At 36.2% G+C, this 21968-nt stretch overlaps 1 protein-coding gene across 13 annotated transcripts in view; it reads right to left on the reverse strand.

The window, feature by feature from the left end:
* Window positions 1-21968, reverse strand: part of NOL4 (nucleolar protein 4) — a 394115-nt gene that overhangs the window by 185880 nt on the left and 186267 nt on the right. The window lies entirely within an intron of this gene.

Consider the following 21968-nt stretch of genomic DNA (forward strand, 5'->3'; position numbering starts at 1 on the left):
ATGTAAATAGCCTTGCTGAAAGGATTAGTACTTTCATATCCAAAAAGGTAGAAAAAAATTTAAAAATTCCTTTGAAATCTAATTGCAAAATAGTTTAAGTGCGACTCTCCTTTACCCCTTGTGGTCTCTGCTCTATGTCTTCTCCCAGCAAGGGGTTAAAAAATAATAATAATAATAATAATAAATAAGCTTATCTATCACTAGGCCATACCTTACATCTTACACCATAACTCCCTCTATCTGCAACACAAAGCAGGTAATGTAGGCTGAATGAATCCTTTGCAGCACTTTCCAGTCCAGTTTTTGCCTGGAGTCTGACTTTGTGATTCATTTCTGGCTTAAGCTCCTTTGTCATCTAGAAATTCCTCATTTTTCTTCCTTAAAACATGCTTATGACCTTTTCATTCTTTGAATTTATGTTTTACCTATCCTCTACAACACAGTTTTTAACACTTAATGACATAGCCCTGCTCTCTGTTTTGTTTTTGTTATCTCACATGCAAAAACCTCAGTTCCTGACCACAAAGTCCTGTGCCTTCAGTCTCAACACCACAAAAACCTGCAGAAAGATAAATAATCAAAATTGCAAATTGCAATTTTTATTTTATTTGCAAAATATAATTTGGATTATATACTATTTAGTAATGTTATCTTAAACATGTGCAAAAGAATAATGGGACATTTTGAAGTCAAAACATGCATACTTAAGTTTATTGATGTAAACAAATGCATATGTATATATATATTATGTGTATATGTAGGTGTGTGTGTGTATATATATATATATGACTACTACTAAAAGATTAAAGGACATTTGTTTTAATATGATAAAACTGATTTTATTGGAAGCAAGAAAATAACAGATGTTTCAGCCTTCTACTAAATTGTCCAGAAGGGGGACACTTACTCTTGTTTGACAGCTCCTAATCCATCCTTTGCCATGGAAGAAAGGGATCTACTTGAAGGAGGTTATTACAGTGAAGGCACAGAGATAAGCTGGATGTCTCAAAGCATATAACTAAATTTCAGTGCAATAATTAAATAATAAAACGAATTCTTACCTATCAATGAGGAGTTAATTTATATTGTTTATATTATGCTGTTTACAATATTTAACCAAACATTTATGTGCACAAGATACTTTTCTTGGCACTGTTGAGTCCAAAGAGACTCCATATAAAAATTGTTCTAATCTAAGATTAGACCATAAAAATTACAATGCAAGGTAGAAAATACTATCTGTTCCATAAGAGTTTCATATCAAGCATCATGAATAAAAAGGTTTCTCAGAGAAAGAAGAGTCACCTATTATTGCTGGGGATGAAAAGTGTATCAGGGAAGGTCTTTTACAGGAGGTGGAATTTGAAGAAGGTGAGATATATGTAGATGTATAATGGGGATGGTGAAGGTTATCCCAGTTTATGAGAGGGCATAAGAAAAAGCATCAGAGGCAGAAAAAAGCTGGAAGAGGACAGGGAATTTAGCATGTTGTACATTTCAAAACAAAGAATTGCGTGTGTGTGTGTGTGTGTGTGTGTCTATATACGTGTGTGTATATATATGTATGTGTGTATATATGTGTGTATGTATATGTATATATATATGAGACAGGATCTCACTCTTTTCACCCAGGCTGGAGTGCAGTGATGAGATCACAGCTCACTGCAGCCTCAACTTCCTGGGCTCAAGTGATCTTCCTACCTCAGATCCCCAAGTAACTGGGACTACAGGTATGTGCCACCATGCCTCGATATTTTTTTATTTTTATTTTTTATTTTTTGTAGAGAGGGGATCTCACTATGTTGCCCAAGCTGGTCTTGAACTCCTGAGTTCAAGCAACCCTCCTGCCTCATCCTTCCAAAGTCCTGGTATTACAGGCATTAGCAATCCACTGTGTCTGAACAAAATTGTATATTTTAGAGTAGTGGATATTTTATTGCGTACCCCTTTTTTCGGGAACACTTATAAAATCATTCATTATTCTCCTGGAAGGGGGTGGGGTACTAGTAAAAACCCATTGATTATGTGAGTGTAGTCTGAGGAAGCTTATTTATCTCTGTTCCTACTTCTAAGCTACTATCAACTGACCCATAACAAAATTTTCTCCCAATTCCAAGATAACACATTTTTAAAACTGGTTATTATGCAATAACTTGTAAATGGCTTCTTAATTGTCTAAACAAATTGCAAAATACAGTCATGCATTGCTTAACAAGAGGGATACATTCTGAAAAATACATTGTTAGGCAATTTCACCATTGTGTGAACATCATAGAGTGTATTTACACAAACCTAGATGGCATAACCTACTATACATTTAGGCTATGTGGTATAGCCTATTATTCTAGACTACAAATCTGTACAGGATGTTACTGTACCAAGTGCTGTAGGCAAAGATAACACAGTGGTATTTGTGTAAATAAACATGTGTAAACATAGAAAAGGTACAGCAAAATATATAACATAATCTTATGAAATCACTGTTGTATGTGAGATCTGTTATTGAATGAAACATTATTATGGGATACATGACTGTACTATTTTCATGCTTACCCATTAGCTTGTTCAGGATTTCAAAGAACTAGCTATTTTATATAAAATGATATGCAGAAGTGTATTTTGATATTTTTATGTGTTGGAAAATATCAGATTTATTTTGTTGACAAAGTCACAGTTATTGCAAATACCACTGTGTTATATTTCTTATAGTCATAATAGTAAAAAAGTTAAAATTTCATTTAGAAGTAAGTGAAAAAATATATACATAGATTTTTTTCCTCCCAACTCACAGCTCAGATCTACTTATGGAATCCAGGTAAGTTTCCTGAACTAGATGCTATGCTACTTTTTTCACTTATCTTAAATAGTACCATAATATTATCATAATTCACAGGTTTCAGATCCCTAAGTCCAACACTGATACGGTAGGTTTCAGTGGGGGTCTGTGTTGTCCTTCTTCTCACCTTACAACACCTTGTCATTTTGTGACATTTAGAATATATTTACCAGCTAGAATGTACATTTTCACAAGGTAGGTATTTTACATCTTTTGTTTCTTTGTGTTTCCCTATGGAATTCAACCTAGTGTTTTATTACACAAAGTTAACACTATAGACATAGATGATAAAGATATAAATAAGGCAAACAATGTCACAGATAATATAATGCATTAATGCAGGTGTGTGTGAAATCCATGTATTCGTCACATACTCATGAGGCTATTTACTGCTACCAGTTAAAATCAAAACAATATGTGAGATTTTTGATGTTCTGTCTCATGCAGCAAGCAGTATATATAATGAGAAAATCTCCTGTTAGATTTAAGGTGAATCTAAGACAATCATTTTATAGCATGTCAGTGTTTTCAAAGAGAGCTGCCTGCTAACCACTGGAAAGAAATGCCCCAGAAAACCCATCAAATGGGCAATAGAAACAAGAAACAATGCCATATATTATTATAGAGTTGTTCTACTAGAAAATGATTTGGCAATTTATAAGGAAATGGCTTAGAGATGTATCATTACTTATCCCCAACCACTAACTAAGTTATGGAAACAAATGTCCCAGAATGGGGTAAATCATTTTGGAAAGAAATGTTCTAACTGAAGCTAAAATCAATATGATCCAAACGGGGGTTGCCCTAAATTGGTGCTTAGCCAAAAGCAAATCAAAAGGGTTTCTTCTTGCCGATAACAAATCAGAAAATACTTTATTCTGAAAGCAATGAAAATCTTGGAAAATAAAAAGATCCATCTGTAACAAGTTTATGTTTGAAACAGTGTCTTGGAGCTGGGCAGGACCTGGGCTAGCTTCCAATTTGCCCTTGTAAGAAGCACTTTGGTGGTGGCTATCCACCTTACAGAACCCTACCACCCCCATCCCACGACTTGTTCTTGATACACAGTGATAAGTTACCAGAAACTATACTTCTCTTCTGTCAGTTGACCATTGGGATGGCCTGTTTTGGATATTGAGTCTCTCACTTATGTCACCAAGTCAGTTGTTGTTTTGTCTAATGCATTTTTCGGAGTCTCTGTCCAACCAGACCAGAATTTACTCTCACCTTCATGCTCATGTCCCAGGATAATCTGACTTCTCTGGTTCTGTATTACAATCTAGTTCACAGGGTCTTTAGAAACCATATCCTAATATACATCCCCATAATTCTACATAAGGATAAAACCATGCTCAGAGGAGCAAAAATGGTTGAGTCTTATCTACTTTGGTAAGATACATAACAATAAAAAAATAAGATAACTAAAATATAGGGCCCTGTATCCTCAGTGAGCAGGAAACTATTGTTTTAAAATGTATATACATACCATATCCACAGTGAAGGTTAAGTTCCTAAAACTTGACCTCTCTACTACTTAGAAGAAGACACATTACATAGTAGGCATCATCTGGTTTAGATTGCAGTGAAAATGGCTTTTCCATTTGGCCTTCATGATGACAGAATAGACCAGCTGGAACTCTAGGTATCTATATGTGTGAAGCCTGAGGTGATTTTTAAAGAAAGAAATTTTATCAGTACAAATAAAGTTTTAGTGTAAGACCCCGCAGTCTTCAATGGGTGACTCTGCCTTTTGAGAAGGTCTGCTGTCTCTTTATACACTTGGGCATCATGAACTGAGTACCACCTTAATGAAATTAAGACATGTTCATTAAATTTAGACATGCTCAGTAGCTCTTTTTCATCAAGTGGAAGTGTGACATGGAGGAATGGGTCTTCTGAGGCTCCCATGGTATATGAATAGGATGATCAAAACCCACAAAACAACAGTTCCTTCTTTAATCTCTGTCTACTAATTCAAAAGAAATTTTTAATGAAAAATTGGTTGAAAATAAGAAAGGTCAGCCTTGTTTAAATGATAATGTGAAAATCTGCAGTGGTACAGTTGTTTACACAGATAGACCCAAATGAAGAAGGAAATATGGGTAAGACTGTGAGTAGTAAGTCTTGTTGTATACTCTCCTTAGGACAAATACAGTGTCAGGTTATCGCATTCTGTCTTTGGCAGTGGCCAAATGGCAGAGAGGCTTAAAAGAGCCAGGCTAGATGATTTTTAGACAGAAGTGGAAGCATGATATTGATAAATCTTTTATAAAAGATCAAGGGCTTGAAAATGTTCATGCCATGTCCATGTCCATCAGAAAACCACTACAGTAGAAGGTGATCCTAATAAGTGTGATTTTTCCTGTGGATATGAAGCATCCTACCTGCTGGACCCAGGTTTGCTCAGTGGGATTATGAATGGAGTGGCAGTCAGAGCAGTAGCAAAGCATGGGTGCTTCATTCTGGGTGCTTCATCGGCCATGTTAATCTGAGTACTCAGTTGTCCAACAGAGTGTTCAATCTTAACATTTTGATAAAGTACATAATTTTGAGAAGATTGCTAACTTCACTGTAGTAGATCAATTGTATTGGATCCCTTTAATTCTGTATGGGCTAGCTACTTGTTTTTAGTGGAACAGATGTTTATTTTTTACTTACTCCTGCATTTCTTGCCCATTCTTCCTCAGACATCATTTTTGACCTCAGAATGTTTTATATACTACAGTTTTTCTGATACTACATTACATTAAATCAAGGAAATCACATCATAGTAGAAGCATTGAAGCAACTATATGATTTTACTTGGAGTTATTGCTGTTATCTCTTTCATCACTGGCAGAGTAGTGACCTTATAAAATGATGGAATGAACTGTTAAAAACTCAACTTCAATGCCACTGAGAGATAGTATCTGAGTCTGAGGGGCTGCCTTTTAGGATGTGATGTGTGCTTTAAGTCAGCTACTGATACTTGTGGCTACTTATTTCTTAGCCACAACAGCAGGCTGGAAACAAGGTGCTCCAGAGATGGAAGCAAAACTTCTCATAACTCTTCTTTACAACTGCAGGTTCTGCTCACCTGCAGAAAGGACACTTGCAACAAGTGGAATAGAAACTGAACATTTTACACCATGCAGGCCACTAAAGGAATCAATTTTTTAAAAGGAGGGCCATGTGTTGGTTGAGGTCATTAATCATGACTACCAAAGGAATGAAAGATGGCCAAAAAACAAAATAGTTTGGGAGGTCGATACTCAGGGAGTATCTAAAGTATTTTTCATTATATTCTGCAAGATGGAAAATATTATCAAGGCAATTCTTGCAGGCAGAGACAAGAAGATCACATTCCCTGACACGCCATTGCATCTGGACTATTTTCCGAGTAGTTTTATTGCTGCTAAAGAAGTAAAAACATGGAATTTGTAGTTGAGGTTTTTAGTCAAGCTATGGCTTGGAAACAAGATGCAGAGAAAAGGAGTGCAATGTTTACCTGGATTTCTCGCTTGCTGTCAAGTATCTGAACATTAAATAAACATATTCCTCATTTCCTTAAGTTTTATCTCCATCGTTGTACATAGCATGTGGTGGTAGTAAATAAATATATGAATTAGTCCATTAATTGTATAATTTCAATTGTTACAGAACAATGAACGTCACTTTGTGATTTCAACTCAGAAAAGTGAGTCTTTTCAACACGATACCTGGGTGCAGTTGCTGATCATGGCTCAGATTTAGTTCTATTGGGGAAATAATAGGATTTATGTAGTTTATGCAAAGAAGGTGCTTAAGTATTTGGTGGAAGTATATTTGGACATATGAGAACGTTGTGTGATGGTGTGATATGTGTGTATGTGTTAGCCAATGATACCATGTACTAAGCACTCACTAGGATGGCAACCTAGTGCCTACATTCTCCCCCTAATTCACAAGTATAGGCCAGTGTAGGCATGATATCTTGCTGCCTTGGAAGAATTTGGAGCTGTGAGACAGATGAAATGGATGTCATTGGAACTAAGTATTTTTATGTTAAACACTAGAGAGAACTAAAACTACTCTCACTGAAGTTCCCATCATTTTTCTAGTTCCTAACTTTCCAGATTTGGGCTAATCAACTCTTTTGTGAATTTTGAGATATTCCAGTCCTTCTTCAATAGATAATCATTTTTGCACCATTTTTGCTTAATTTAGCCAGTTTTTAAAAAAAACCTTGAAAAAGCAACCTTAAGAAATACATAAAATTTGTTTTGCTTTTGAGAAAGCCAAAAACTAAGGAGTGATGTCAGAAAGAAGGTGGAATAGGAAGCCTTGGACCCTCCTTCCCCCAATGGATGCCCTGACTCAACACAAATACACGTCATTCTCTTCATGAAAATTCCAGAAATTAGTTGAGAGGCTCCTACATCCTGGGTGAGGGCAAAGCCAGCCACACAGAAATGAGTAAAAATATGTGAGAAAAGTGAAGAACAGAAATGTTACGTGGCTTGACTGTGTTCAGTTAAAATTATAACTTTTACGTTAAAGGACTTCAAATTATGTAATAAAGTATAGTCATATAAATAGGGAATGCTAAGCCTAAAAAGAATACTTTCAGGGACTATGGGGAGGGATAGAATTGAATCAAATATTTGATGGTTTTAATATGTTTGTATTACCTGTCAGGAACACAGAAAATTAAAGATTTAAAGATTAAAGATTTAAAGATTAAAGATTATACACCATCAGTCTTTTGTACAGTATATCAGAAAACATTGATGAAATTATCAAAAGATCAAATAAGTGTCTCTATCTCTGGAGGCATTTAAGGATGAAATCTAATCTACTGGAGGGTAATTTCCAGTTCTTATTCCTTTATTGATTTTTGATTAGCATATTTTAAATATTCAATAACTATTTGTTAGAATAGACCATCGCAGTAGTTCACAGCTGCACTGCTAGTATCTCTTTAGAAAATAGACTGTGGGGCTTCTTATGCTTATGTGTGTTCCTGAATTAACTGTATGTATTACTGAACTGGGGACTATGATAGGAAGAATTCCAAAAATGCCCTCCAACCCAAGATTCTACACCCTAATTTCTAGAACCTGTACATACGTGGAGGTATCACTCCTGTGATTGTTAGGTCATGTGGTACAATTGATGTTGGTGGAGAGATTACCTGCGTGGGCTGATTAAATCACATGAGCTCTTAAAAGCACAGAGCTTCCTCAGTTAGCAGAAGAGAAAGTCAGAGAGGTTCACAGCACACAGGTTTTTCAAGATGAAAGAAGCCACATAAAGAATGCAGGCAGTCTTCAAGGAGCTGACATCGATCCTCCATTGATAGCCAGCAAAAAGCAGAGACTGTGGTCCTACAACCACAAGGAACTAAACTCTGCCAACTACCTGGGTAAGCTTGGAAGTGAATTCTCTCCCAAAGTCCCCAGATTAGAGCCTAGGCAGGCTGACACCTTGATTTTGGCTTTGTGATACCTGAGGACAGAATCCAGTCAAACTTGCCTGGACTTCTGACCTAGAGACCTATGAGGTATGTGGGGAATTTTTTATACTGTCAAGTTTGTAGTATGGAAAGCAACATAAAATGAATACAGTACAAACATGAAGAATTTTCTAGGTAGTTAGGATACATAATACTATTTAAAATTATTCAAGTATCTTTCAAATAATAGATGTGTATCAGTAGTTTTCAAACTTTAATTGCTTCAGAATTTCCTAAGGGAGATGATTAAAAATAAGTATCTGTAGGATCTATGTGGGCACTAAAACCTCTAACATAATAGAGTCTAGAAATCTTGGTTTAATTTATTTCAGTTGAAGTCAGGGAATCTAGAAGCATTTCTCATATAAATGCTTAGGAGCCACATGTGAGAAATTAATGTCGATGATATCCAACAATTAGCCAGTGGAATATGCAATTACAGGAGGCAACTGTGGATAGCAACAGAACTAAAAATGACTAACAGCCCTCAATTCTGGGTTCAGTAAGGCTGAATCTGAGGATATTTTAATCTCATTTTATAAAAATCTGGGAAAATTTCAGGAAAAGAAGCCAAAGGTCAAATATTTTTTCCATTTATCAAAACTAATAAACAAAAATACTTACTGCCAGAATGGCCCCATTTTTAAAAAAGATTCATGAAAGGATATGATCTTTCCCAAAGAATTAAAGATAAATGTATAACTAAGGAGCTAAAAATCTTATTTGGGGGAAAAGGATAAACTTAATTACCTTGGTTACCAAACTCCTGGAAGAAAACGTCTTTACCTGGGTCAAGTGTATGTTTGGAAAATCACGAATCTTTACTCTCCTTACAGAGTAGAGCTGCCTATCATATAAGCGTTCACATGTGCTGCTGAAGTCACTGTCAGTTTTGCTCACATAGCAGGTAAAGAGTATCACCCTGGGAAGAATTGTCAAAACCATCAAAGTGTGTCCTCTGGGTCCTGCATGTTCTCCTTCCCCTCTTGATTGCTAATTCTCTAGCTATTTGTGTGCACACCAGCTCTCTGTATGTCATTTTACTGAGTAATGGATTGACAGATTGATTGATTGATTATCCTTTATCTGAAATTCCCTCACAGAAAAATGTTACTTCCACTAGGCACTTGTAATTTAAACCTTTTATGTCTAATTGTGGAATGAAAGGCTTTTTCCCTTGGTATTTTCAGCCATTAGCAAGCAGGTAAAGTGTATTGTGTTTTGGGAGTGTGTGTGGAGAGAGAAACCCTGTGATCGTCTTAGACCTATTAAGTACTCATGTTTTTAAAGAAACTTAGAGGTGAATGATTAGAACGTATACTCATTTAGGTATTCTCCTAAACTCTCCTACCCCTGCCCTTCAACAGTTCTTCTCCCTATGGTAATGGGTGAGCCAGGACTACTCAGTGATGAATCTGAATTTCTTATTGTCAATATTCTGAGACAGCAAGAAGCCTGAGCTACAAACCTCTTCTTGGATTTACAGAACAAATACATCCTAAAATAATTATTCTGTAAGGATCCACAATACATGCTCCCTTATCTATCACAATGGTCATTGGCTGGTTTGTTCTCAGATCTGTTCTCCTTCTATTGCAAATTGTATTTCCTAGGCTTTCTTGCCTAGTGCCTTATGACTGGGTTTAGACAATGAGAGACACTGGCAGAGATGAATAATAGGACAAAAAGAGAATAACCCTCCTCCCTCCCCATGCACACACCTTCTCTGGTTCAGGCAGTATCTCCATCTCCAGCATGGGAAGTATATCCTCTATGCCCTAGTTCCTGCTAAGAAGCCTCTTTTGCGAATCTGATTCCCATGTAGGAGCTCTGGGCTTGAGCTCCAGTAATATCTAGTAATATCTTCCCTGGCCCTTCCACTGCTAACTATGGGAGCCGCCTCTTTCTGTTATCAATTTCTGAGTTGCTTCACGAACCCCTGCTTGGCTTTTTAGCTCTTCAAACATCACTGTGAGTGCCTAGTGTTAAATTTTCCTAATGGATGGCATGGAATGGGCTCCATTTTCCAGATTAGATCTCAATCCCAACTGATACAATTTCCTTTCCTTTGGCCTCAAGACTTTTTCTAAAAACTTTGATATTATTATCGATGATATTTTATAATTTTTAATAATATAAATTCATTATTTAATATACAAGATAATTTCACCCAGCTCCCTTTACTGTTTCTTTCTCTTGCACTGAAACTAATTGCTGTCAGTAATAGTGGCATTAAGGAAGTTATCGACATCTTAAAGAATGAAAAATCAATAAAAGTTCTGGTGACAAACATAGTATTAGAAACTGGTTTCCTAATTCCAAAATAAACTTCCATCTAAATTCTACTGGTATATCTCAGCAGGAAACACATGTTTGGGTATTGTGAAAAGAGCCTGAAAAAGACAGATGCTATGTTACGTTGGGGAAGAAAATGAATTAACTTTACATTTATGATGAATTAATGGCAACACTAGAACTTAATGACATGTGTAGCATTCCACATTCTTTCCTCTATGTTATATTGTCTCTCAATGAAGGCAGGCTTTAGAAAGAGTTGGATTATAGAAATAGTAGAATATAAAGAAAGTAAACTCAGGAGCAAAGAACAGAGAGGAGGATAGAGAGGAGAAAGATGATGAAAGGTGATAATGATAGTGGCTTGGAACAAGCTCAATAGTAGGGAGCTCTCATGTGGGCTGGAGAATAGGTATTTGGTAAAGGGTTCTGGGGTCAGGAATCATGGGATTAGCAAGAAATATCCTGGGAATTATCAAAAATTAAGTGATAATTTTTGGGGGTTGATGTGTGGAAGTACCAGAGAATGAGAAATAAACCTCTAAGGAGAACATCTCTTCCTCTGAAGAGCAAATCAACTAAATTACAAACAGGTGGAGGACAGAGGCTAGGCTTTTCTTCATTGCTGTGTGCCTTGAAGCCAGCATTATGCTTTGTGTATAGTAGATATTCAGCAAATGCCTAAAGCTATAAATTAATGACTCGAAACCACCTTTATTCTATTTTCTAAACTCATGATTTTCATAGCCCAAAACTTTTATATTATATAATTTTTTCATGCATGTAAGTCATATTTTCCCAAATGGTCATAGGTAGTGAGGACCTTACTCTAATACTTCTTTGCATAAAGCTGAAGCAGTATATACAGCAAGTCACCAAATGAAAATGTAATTTAAAAAATCAATGAAAGAAGGGAAAACATTGTGTTTTTGTGGATATTTTATTTTTGTTATAGTAAGAGGATAGCCAAGATGTAATGTCAGACTGATTTGAGGAAAAAACACAACTAAGAATAGAAAGGATTCCCAGATAATGAGTATCCTTTTCATAGTAGTGGTATATATACTCATTTTCATGTAAACTGTTTCTGTCATAATAAAACATTGAATTCTCATCAAATCAAAATTTAAAAATCTGTCTTTGTTGACCATTAAGAAAAACTAATCTGTTACTGTACTAACTGTGTCAATTTAAACTCTTTGAATAACGCCAAATTAAGAGCTCTTACAATGTGATTACTGCTAATTAATCAAGAGCTGGTTATAGTACCTCCCCTCAACCCCATTCCATGTTTTATGCTGCTGCACCAATGTCACACAAGCATGGCCATCTATAAAATCTTTCCTTGGATAAAGCACAGTAGATTCTATTTTGAAAATCCCTGTTTCTTTACTTAAGCCAAAGAGAGAACATTTACTGAGCTTTCAAGCACCTGATTCAGAGTGTTCACTGTTGATGGCACATTTCCAGGATTCTTCCCCAGTGGTTATCCATGCAACTAAACTAAACAGAACAATGAATTACATTGAATATACCATTTGATTGTATACATCTCATTTCTATGCTCCCTTCTAGTACAAATTAACATGCCAACATCCTACTGCATTGATAGCTACACAACTACTCCAGGCTGAAACTGCCAAGGCAGGCACCTGACCGAAGGGCCATCAAACAAGTCAAACACATAGCCAACACAGCCAAACCAGAAACATGAATTAGGCCAAAGGATTTCATCTCTTGGAATTTGAACTAACACTTTCTTCTCAAGGTGTGGGCCAATGACCACATCAAAACGACCAGTGAATTTAGAAATACAGAATCAGAGACTTTACCCCAGAACTACTAAATCAGAATCTGCATTTCAACCAGACTCCCAGAAGATTCATTTGCATGGTAAAATTTGAAAAGCTGAAACTACTAACATGGTTAGGAGCTGCAGCAGAAGTAAAAGTGGTAGGGGAGCGTTGGGCTAGAGAAGTTACAGGGGTCCATGTTGAATACAAAACTATTTCAATATTCCAATTTGATGAGTATTCTATTCTCTCATTGATTACCAAAGAGTATATGCCTATATCTCTTTTCCCTTGTCCCTTCCTCCTCCCCTTCCTTTCTTCCATACTTCTGTTGAGGAATTTACTCAGAATCTCTTGAGCCAAATTTAACAGAGAAAGCCAAAGCAGGGAGACATGTAGAAACATAAAAGATAAGGGAACTGTGTGGGATCTACCTTACACAGTCTTGGTGTACAGTTATTCTTTCAGTATAATTATTAATCATGCCCTCCTTTGGCTCTCAAATGTATCCTGGTTTGGACAATAAACTATATAATGTCTCAGTATAAAACTCAGGTTTCTTTATGGCCTAGCTGTTCTGCACATTCTAGTCTTGGGTCCTTAAGTCACTGTCTCCCTTATTGGGACACATCATTCTTACAAAAATTGACACCCTTGTGCCCTAATTATTTGAAGTAGCTCACACACATAAAAATGTTACTATTTAAAATTAGTAGATACTATGTGCCATTAAAGAGTAATTAAAAATTATATTTTGGTACTAATTTATCAATCCTCAAAGCAAGCCCAGGTTATCTAATGTCACAGGGGCACATCCTGGGCTTCTGACTGAATGGCTTTCTCCAGATGGTCTATGTGCCAAAGCACACTTAACACTCAGGGGCAGCTTACTCCATAATCTGTGGCATTTTTTCTCCACCGTGTGCCTTTCCAGGCTATGAGCTTATGTCTCCCAATTCTCTGGTGATACTGCGAACACCCGCCATGGGAGGAAACCATGCCATACATGAACATCTCTGAGGGCGTAGAAAGTTTCTGTTTATTGGATACTATGCTCTCTATCTCTAGTTTTCTGATGAAATGTTTAGATGCTTTATAGTGTGGATTGAGCATTATTCTCTAGATAATACAAAGTCAAGAGGTGAGATTTTTAAAATTCTATTCAAATAATTTTTCCTTAAAGTACTATTTTATACAACCAATACAATATAATAACCAATTTTCAATAATAAATATAGTGACAAAAACTAAAATGAACTAATAAATTAAACTGGGAAAAAGTTCCACAACTTTTCACACACAAATCACTTCGACTATTACTTACAAGTGTTATTAAGTAATGTGAAATGTACTATAATTCAGTGATTCTATGCTTCTGAAAATAAATAGTTTCTTCATTTATATAATGAGTCCTATCTTAAAGTCAAAGTAAAGTACTGATCTAAATAAAATTCCATTTTGATTATATTTTTGGGCTTTTAGAAAAATGAGCAGTGCCAATTATATTTGATATTCTAAGTAATTTTCAAAAGCCATGTTAACCTCTACTCATTTTTAAAGAATACATGCAAAGAAATTGCATCCTAAGACACAGCATAACTAGGTTAAATATTCAAAGAATCATGAATTCAAATTCTCTTATTTCTTTTGCTTATTTTTTCTTCTAGGGGTATGGAGAGGAAAATATAGTGGGACAAAAGGCCTAATTTCCGCCACATATCTAGGGCTCAAGAGATTCTAAGTAAATTCCTCAATAGAAGGATGGAAGAAAGGAAGGAAAGGAGGAAGGGACAAAGGAAAAGGCATATAGGAATATACTCTTTGGTAATCAAAGAGAGAATATCATACTCTTCAAACATTGGAATATTGAAATAGCTTTGTATTTGTTGATTGGAGACACATTTATTAATGGATACAAAATTACAGCTAGATAGGAGAAATAAGTTCCAGTTTTCTATACCACTATAGGATGACTGCAGTTAATAATAATAATATATAGTTTCAAATAGCTAGAAGGAGCATATTGAATGTTCTCAACACCAAGAAATAATAAATGCTTTAGATAACAGATATACTAATTACTTTGATCTATTCTACATATACTATATATGGAAAAACATCACTGTGTACCTCATAAGTGTGATTATTGTCAATTAAAAATAAAATTTAAAAGATGATTATTTACTCAATTGCTTAAATTGACAGTTTGTCAGATATAAAAATCAAAATATGTAAAAAAAAAATAAAAGATTAAGGTTGACAATAGGGAGAACAAGTCATGCTGGGGGGAGGGAGGGAGAGGAGAGGTGAATGGGTAAAGAGGTGGCAGGATAGGGGATCACAAGGGGGTGGAATGGATGAGAAAATAAAAGTGAAGGGGTGGAGAGAGGAGAAGAGTAGTTCAGGAAGGGCACTCATCTCAGTATGAATACCAAAATCACTGGAGAGTTGTTATTTGATTAATATCTGGGTGTCTCCCAGGACTCAAGCTCTGAGAGAGCAAGCTAGGTCTGTTTTTGTTCTCTGTTGTATCTAGCGCCTACTGCAGTGCTTCTCAAACTCTCCGTGATGAAGAGTCCAGTCTTGTGTTTCTAATTTATCATGGACAAGCAGTTTGTAAAACAAAACAAAACAAAACAAAATAAAACAAAAGCAACAACTTTGAACATGAAATGTAAAGAAAAGACACGCAAAATCCAAGCCCATTTATTATTAGATTCAACAGATATATCATTGCTTGTTTCCAAGTCCCATACATATCTTGTCATGGATAAGTAACTGAGTTTTGAGGACCAGCAATAATCCACTAACTTCTTGTTGATTTGGTAGACCCTCATAAAAAATTTGTAGAGGAGCTTCAAGATGGTTGCCTAGAGGCATTTCATACTTGCCTCCTTCACTAAGAAGAACCAAGATAGTGAGTAGATATTTTATACTATCCAAGAGAAAACGCTAAAATTCAATATGAAAGTGACAGCAACTACCTAAAGGAGAAGAAAGAAAGGCATCTGCTCACCTGAAATCAACTGGGTGCCGGATGCCAAGAGAGACTCCTCAATACAAGGAAAGACTAAGTGAGAAACCTTCAACAGTCCACATTTCCACCACGGATTGTGGCAATCCGAGCCACAGGAAAGCCCCTTGACTCTTCATAGGTCCTGAAACCAACAAAGGGAGCTGCTGGGAGACCTTACAATGGCACTGCCCCAGAGAGAGGGCTCACACTGGGTCCCAAAAACACCCAGAGATCTAAGGGGCTCCAACAAGCTGCCATTTTAGAGCGCCAGTGGCAACACACTGCACTCTTCCGCTTTCCACTGGTGCTGCAGCTGAGGTGCTCGACAAGCCCTGGCTCTTGCCTCTGGGACTTAGGTGTGAGCAACCACCAAACATTACTGCGTCTAAGGGGAAAGCACAAAGAAAGTGCAAGCAAGAAGCCAGCTACGACGGCAGGTCTTAGGCATGAATTCTACTAAAGCTTGGGTGCAAGCGGTGTGCACATTCCCCAGCCACTAGGCTAGGCTGCTGCCACTGAAGGTAGCACCACCCTATCCAGTGGCAAGGCTGCAGCGTAACCACTGCTGCCCACAACCTAAGCATTATGATGGTGGCCTGGGGATCACCCCACCCCTGCCAACCATGCTGACACTCACACACACCATCAGGAGGCCAGAAGATGAGCTCACCTGGCCCAGTGTTGCCCAACTTTTCCCATCCCAGAGCACAGAGTCTGGAGGCAAAGAGATTGCTTAGCCCAGTCCACCACCAATGCACATGAACACTCCTCCTGGGGCTTGAGGTTGTGACTACCCACCCTGCTACCACCACAGCTGGCATCTACCTGCACATAGCACCTGTGAGTGTTGAGACTGGCCCACTTAGCTCATCACAGTCCCACTGCCAATATAAGCACTCACCATGTGGGACCCAGATAGTTGTCCTATTACCTTCACCCATGCCATGCTAGCTGCCCAGGGACCTGAGAACCCACCCACCTGGCCCACTGCTATCTACCAGAATTGGAGTAAGCCACCTGGAGGCTCAAGAATCGGTTCACCTGAACCAAATAACACCAGGGTGCACCACTCTGAGACCCAAGGACAGGCATCTCAGCCCATTGCTGCCACCATGGGGCCTAAAGACTGGCCTTCCTGGCATTCTAGCCCACAGGAAAACTTCATCACAGCCTCCAATAGCAATCGCACCCTAAGCCACTAGGAAAATCACAGATACTACTGATGATGTTTACAGCCAAAGAAGTTTTATAAAGACTACACTACTGCACACATCTAAAATCCAAGCCAAAGTGCCCTACTCAACCAACACCATAGGTACATATTCAGGAAAAAGTCGTCCCTGATGAAAGCAAATTCAGAAATTTGGAAGAAATGACTATATAGTAGATGCAGAGATACCAATGTAAGGGCACAGGAAACATGCAAAAGGAAAAACGTATGATACCTTTAAAGGGACATAATATTTTTCCAGCAATAGATCCCAATCAGAAAGAAATTCATGAAATCCCAGAATAAGAAATTAAATTATTGCTTCTAAAGAACCTCAGTGAGTTACAATAGAAATCTGAAAAACAATACAAAGAAATCAGAAAAAACAATTCAGGACATGAATGAAAATTTAACAGATAGATATTACTTTAAAATACCAGAAGTTTTAGAACTGAATAATTATTTGAATAAAATAAAAAACACATTTGAAAGCTTCAGCAATAAACTAGATCAAGCAGAAGAAAAAAATCCCAGAACCTGAAGACAGGTCTTTTGAAATAACCTTGTCAGAAAAAAATAAAGAGAATAAAAAGAATGAGCAAAATTTTTGTGACATATGATAAACCCATAAAACAATCAAGTATTAAAATTATGGGAGTCCCACAAGGCAAAGAGAAAATTAAAGCATTCAATAACTTATTAAATAGAATAATAAATGAAAACTCCCCAATTTAGGAAGAGATTTAGACATTCAGATAGAGGAGGTTCTGAGATCCCCAAACAGATAAAATGCAACAAGATCTTCATGGCACATTATAATCAAACTATCTTAAATCAAAGATAAATAGAGAATTCTAAACACAGCAAGAGAAAAGCATGTGGTCACCTATAAAGGAACACTCCATTAGACTAATGGATTTCTCAGCAGAAATCTTATGGGCCAGGAGAGAACAGGATGATATATTCAAAGTATTAAAAAGAAAAAAAAATCACAAAGAATACTATACCCAGCAAAATTATCCCTCATAAATGAAGGAGAAATAAAATTTTTCCCAGACAATTGAAAGCAAAGGAAATTCATTAGCACTAGACTCTCCCTACAAGAAATGCTCAAGGCAGTCCCCAACCCAGTAGTGAAAGGACAGCATTTACCATCATGAAAACACATAGTAACTAATAATCACTGGTAAAGCAAAGACACAAATGAGGAAAAAGTAAGGGAACAAAGAATATACTAAACCAGAAAATAACAGTATGACAGAAACAAAATCTCACACATCAGTAACAAGCTTGAATGTAAATGAATTAAATTCTCATCCTAAAAGACATAGACTTGTGGAGTGAATTTTTAAAATAATCTAACTACAAACTGCCCACAAAAAATAAACTTTACCTGTAAAGACTCATTATAGAATGAAAGTGCAGGGATGTAAAAAGATATTCCACACAAGAAAACTAAAAGTGAAGCCAGACACGGTGGCTCAGGCCTGTAATCCCAGCACTTTGGGAGGCCAAGCCGGGTGGATCACTTGAGGCCAGAAGTTCGTAACCAGCCTGGCCAACATGGCAAAACCCTTTCTCTACTAAAAATACAAAAATCAGCTGGGCGTAGTGGTGCACACCTGTAGTCCCAGCTACTCAGGAGGCTGGGGCATGAGAATCACTTGAATTTCAGGAAGTGGAGGTCGTAATGAGCAGAGATTATGCCACTGTACTCCAGCCTGTGCCACAGAGTAAGACCCTGCCGCCCCGCTAAAAGAAAGCAACAACAAACAGTCCCAAAGTGAGCAGGAATAGCTATATTTATATCACATAAAATGTACTTAAAGTCAAAAACCCTAAAAAGGAAAAAAAAAAGGACAAAGAAGGTCATTATATAATGATAAAAGGATAAGACAGCTAAATGATATAAACATTCTAAATATATATGTACCTGACACTGGAGCACCCAGATTCATTAAAGCAAATATTACAAGATCTAAAAACATCTAAATATGGCAATAGATTCTAAAGCAAGAATAGCGGGAGACTTCAACACCCTACTCTAAGCATTACACAGATCATCTAGACAGATCTACAAAGAAACATTAAACTGCACATTAGACCAAGGAAACCTAACAGACATTTAATATAACATTTTATTCAATAACTGCGGAATACGCCCTATTCTCATCAACACATAGAATATTCTCCAGGACCTACTATATGTTAGGCCACAAAGCAAGTCTAAAAATATTTGAAAGATTAAAAATTATATCAAGTATTTCTCAGACCATAATGGAATAAAGCTAAAAATCAACACCAAGTTAAACTTTGGAAACTCATAAATACTTGTAAATTAAACAGTATGCTCCTGAACGACCACTGGGTTATGAAGAAATTAAGTTGGAAATTTAAAAATTTCTTGAAACAAATGAAAATGGGAACATATTATACCAAAACTCATGGTATATAGCAAAAATAGTACTAAGAGGGAATATTATAGAAATAAATGCCTACATTTAAAAAGTAGAAAGATTTCAAATAAACAATCTAATGACGATCCCCAAGGGACTGGAAAAGCAAGAATAAACTAAACCCAAAAATAGCAAAAGGAAAAAAAATAATGTTTAGAGCAGAACTAAATGAAATAGAGACTAACAAACAATATAAAAAACAATAAAACCAAAAGTTAGTTCTTAAAAAATAACCAAAACTAATAAATTATTAGACTAACCAAGAAAAGAAGATAGAAGACTCAAGTTTAAAAAAATCAGAAATGAAAATGGAGACATTACAACTGATACCACAGAGATACAAAAGATCATCAGACATTATTATGAACAACTATACTCTAACAAATCGAAAAACTTATAGGAAATGGATAATTTTCTGGAAACATACATCCTACTAAAATTGAATCAGAAACAAATAGAAAATCTGAACAGACCAGTAATGAGTAGTGAGATTGAATCAGTAATGAAAATCTTCCAACAAAGCAAAGACCAGGACCAGATAAATTCACTGATGAATTCTACCAAAGATATAAAGAAGAAATAATACTAATCCTCAAGCTATTCCAAAACAATCAAAGAGAAGGAAATTCTCCCTAACTCATTCTATAAGGCCAATAATACCCTGATACCAAAACCAGACAAGGATTTGACAAGCAGTGAAACTACAGGCCAATATTTATGATTAACAGAGATACAAAAATCCCCAGCAAAATACTAATTAACAGAATGTAACAGCACATCAAAAAGATAATAAACCATGAGCAGGTGAGATTTATATTGGGATGCAAGGGTGGTTTCATGTACCAAATCAATAAAAAGAAAATGCATCACATCAATATAATGAAGGGAAAAAAACAAAAGATGCAGAAAAGGCATTTGATAAAATTCAACCTCACTTCATAGTAAAAGCTCTCAACAAATTAAGCACAGAAGGACCATACCTCAACATAAAAAAAGTTGTATACAACAAACCCTCAGTTAACATCATATTGAATGGGAAAGGTTGAAAGCTTTTTCCTTAAGATATGAAACAAGACAAGGATGCTCACTTTCATCATTCCTATTCAACGTATTTCTGGAAGTTCTAGCCAAGGCAATCAGGCAATAGCAATAAATAAATGGCATCAGCCTGGCACAGTGTCTCATGTCTGTAACCCCAGCACTTTGGGAAGCTGAGATGGGTGGATCACTTGAGGTTAGGAGTTCAAGACTAGCCTGGCTAATATGGTGAATCCCCGTCTCTACTAAAAATACAAAAATTAGCTGGGAGTGGTGGCAAACACCTGTAATCCCAGCTACTCAGGATTACAGAAGGATTAGGCAGGAGAATTGCTTGAACCCGAGAGGTGGAGGTTGCAGTTAGCCAAGATTGTGCCACTGTACTCCTGCCTGGGCAACAGAGTGAGACTCGATCTTAAAAAATAAATAAATAAATAGCATCAAAATTGCAAAAACAAAGAAAGTAAAATTGTCTCTCTTTGCAGATTACATCTTATATCTAGCAAAACCAAAGATTCTACCAAAAAACTATTATATCTAATAACCAAATTTAGTAAAGCTGCAGAGTACAAAATGAACATACCAAAATCAGTAGCATTTCTGTACGTCATAGTGAAATAGCTGAAAATGAATCAAGAAGGCAATTCCACTTACCATAGCTACAAAATATCCCAAGAAATAAACTTAATCAAGGAAGTGAAAGGTCTCTACAAGAAAAACTGCAAAACACTGATTAAAATAACACAGGAGGACACAAATAGAAATATATCCATGCTCATGAAAAGGAAGAATTAATACTGTTAAGTGACCATACTACTCAAAGCAACATACAGATTCAACACAATCCCTATCAAAATACCAAGTCATTTTTCACAGAAATAAAAAAACTTAAAGTTCATATAGAACCAAAAATGAGAAGAATAGCCAAAGTAATCCTGAGTAAAAAGAACAAAGCTGGAGGTATCATACTATGTGACTTCAAATTATATTACAAAGCAATAGTAACCAATACAGCATGCTATTGTTATTAAAATAAACACATAGACTAATGGAACAGAGTAGGGAATCCTAAAATAAATCCTCATATTTACACCCAGCTAATTTTGACAAAGACACCAAGAATATATACTAGGGAAAGACACCCTCTTCAATACATGTACAGGGAAATTTAAGTACTCATATGCAGAAGAATGAAACTGGATCCATCTCACTATGTATAAAAATTAACTCAAGATGGATTAAAGACTTAAACTTACCCCAAATTATAAAACTACTAAAAGAAAACTACTATAAGGAAAACATTTCAGGACTGGTCTACACAGCTAAGACTTCAATAGCATAGAAACTAAAACAAAAAGACAAATAATATTATATTAAACTAAAAAGCGCTACACAGTAAAGGAAATAAACTACAAAGTGAAGAAACAACCTGTTAAATGGGAAAGAATACGTGCAAACTGTTCACCCAACAGGGGACTAATACCCAAAATACACAAAGAACTCTAACAACTCAACAATATAAAACCAAATAATGTCTTAAAAATTTGGCAAAGGACATAAACAGACAATTCCCACAAGAAGACATACAAATGGTTAACAGGTATATGAAAAAATGCTCAACATCAGTAATGATCAGGGAACTGCAGATCAAAACCACAATGAGAGATCATCTTAGCCCAGTCAGAATGGCTATCACAGAAAATAAAATGTAAGAGATGTTGGCAAGGATGTGGAGAAAAGCAAACACTTATACGCTGTTGGTATGAATGTAAATTAGTACAAGCACTATGAAAAACAGCATGGAGATTTCTCAAAAAACTAAAAATAGAACTACCATATGATCCAGCAATC

Source organism: Theropithecus gelada, chromosome 18 (genome assembly GCF_003255815.1).
Source record: "Theropithecus gelada isolate Dixy chromosome 18, Tgel_1.0, whole genome shotgun sequence".
In the NCBI taxonomy this organism is placed as follows: Eukaryota; Metazoa; Chordata; class Mammalia; order Primates; family Cercopithecidae; genus Theropithecus; species Theropithecus gelada.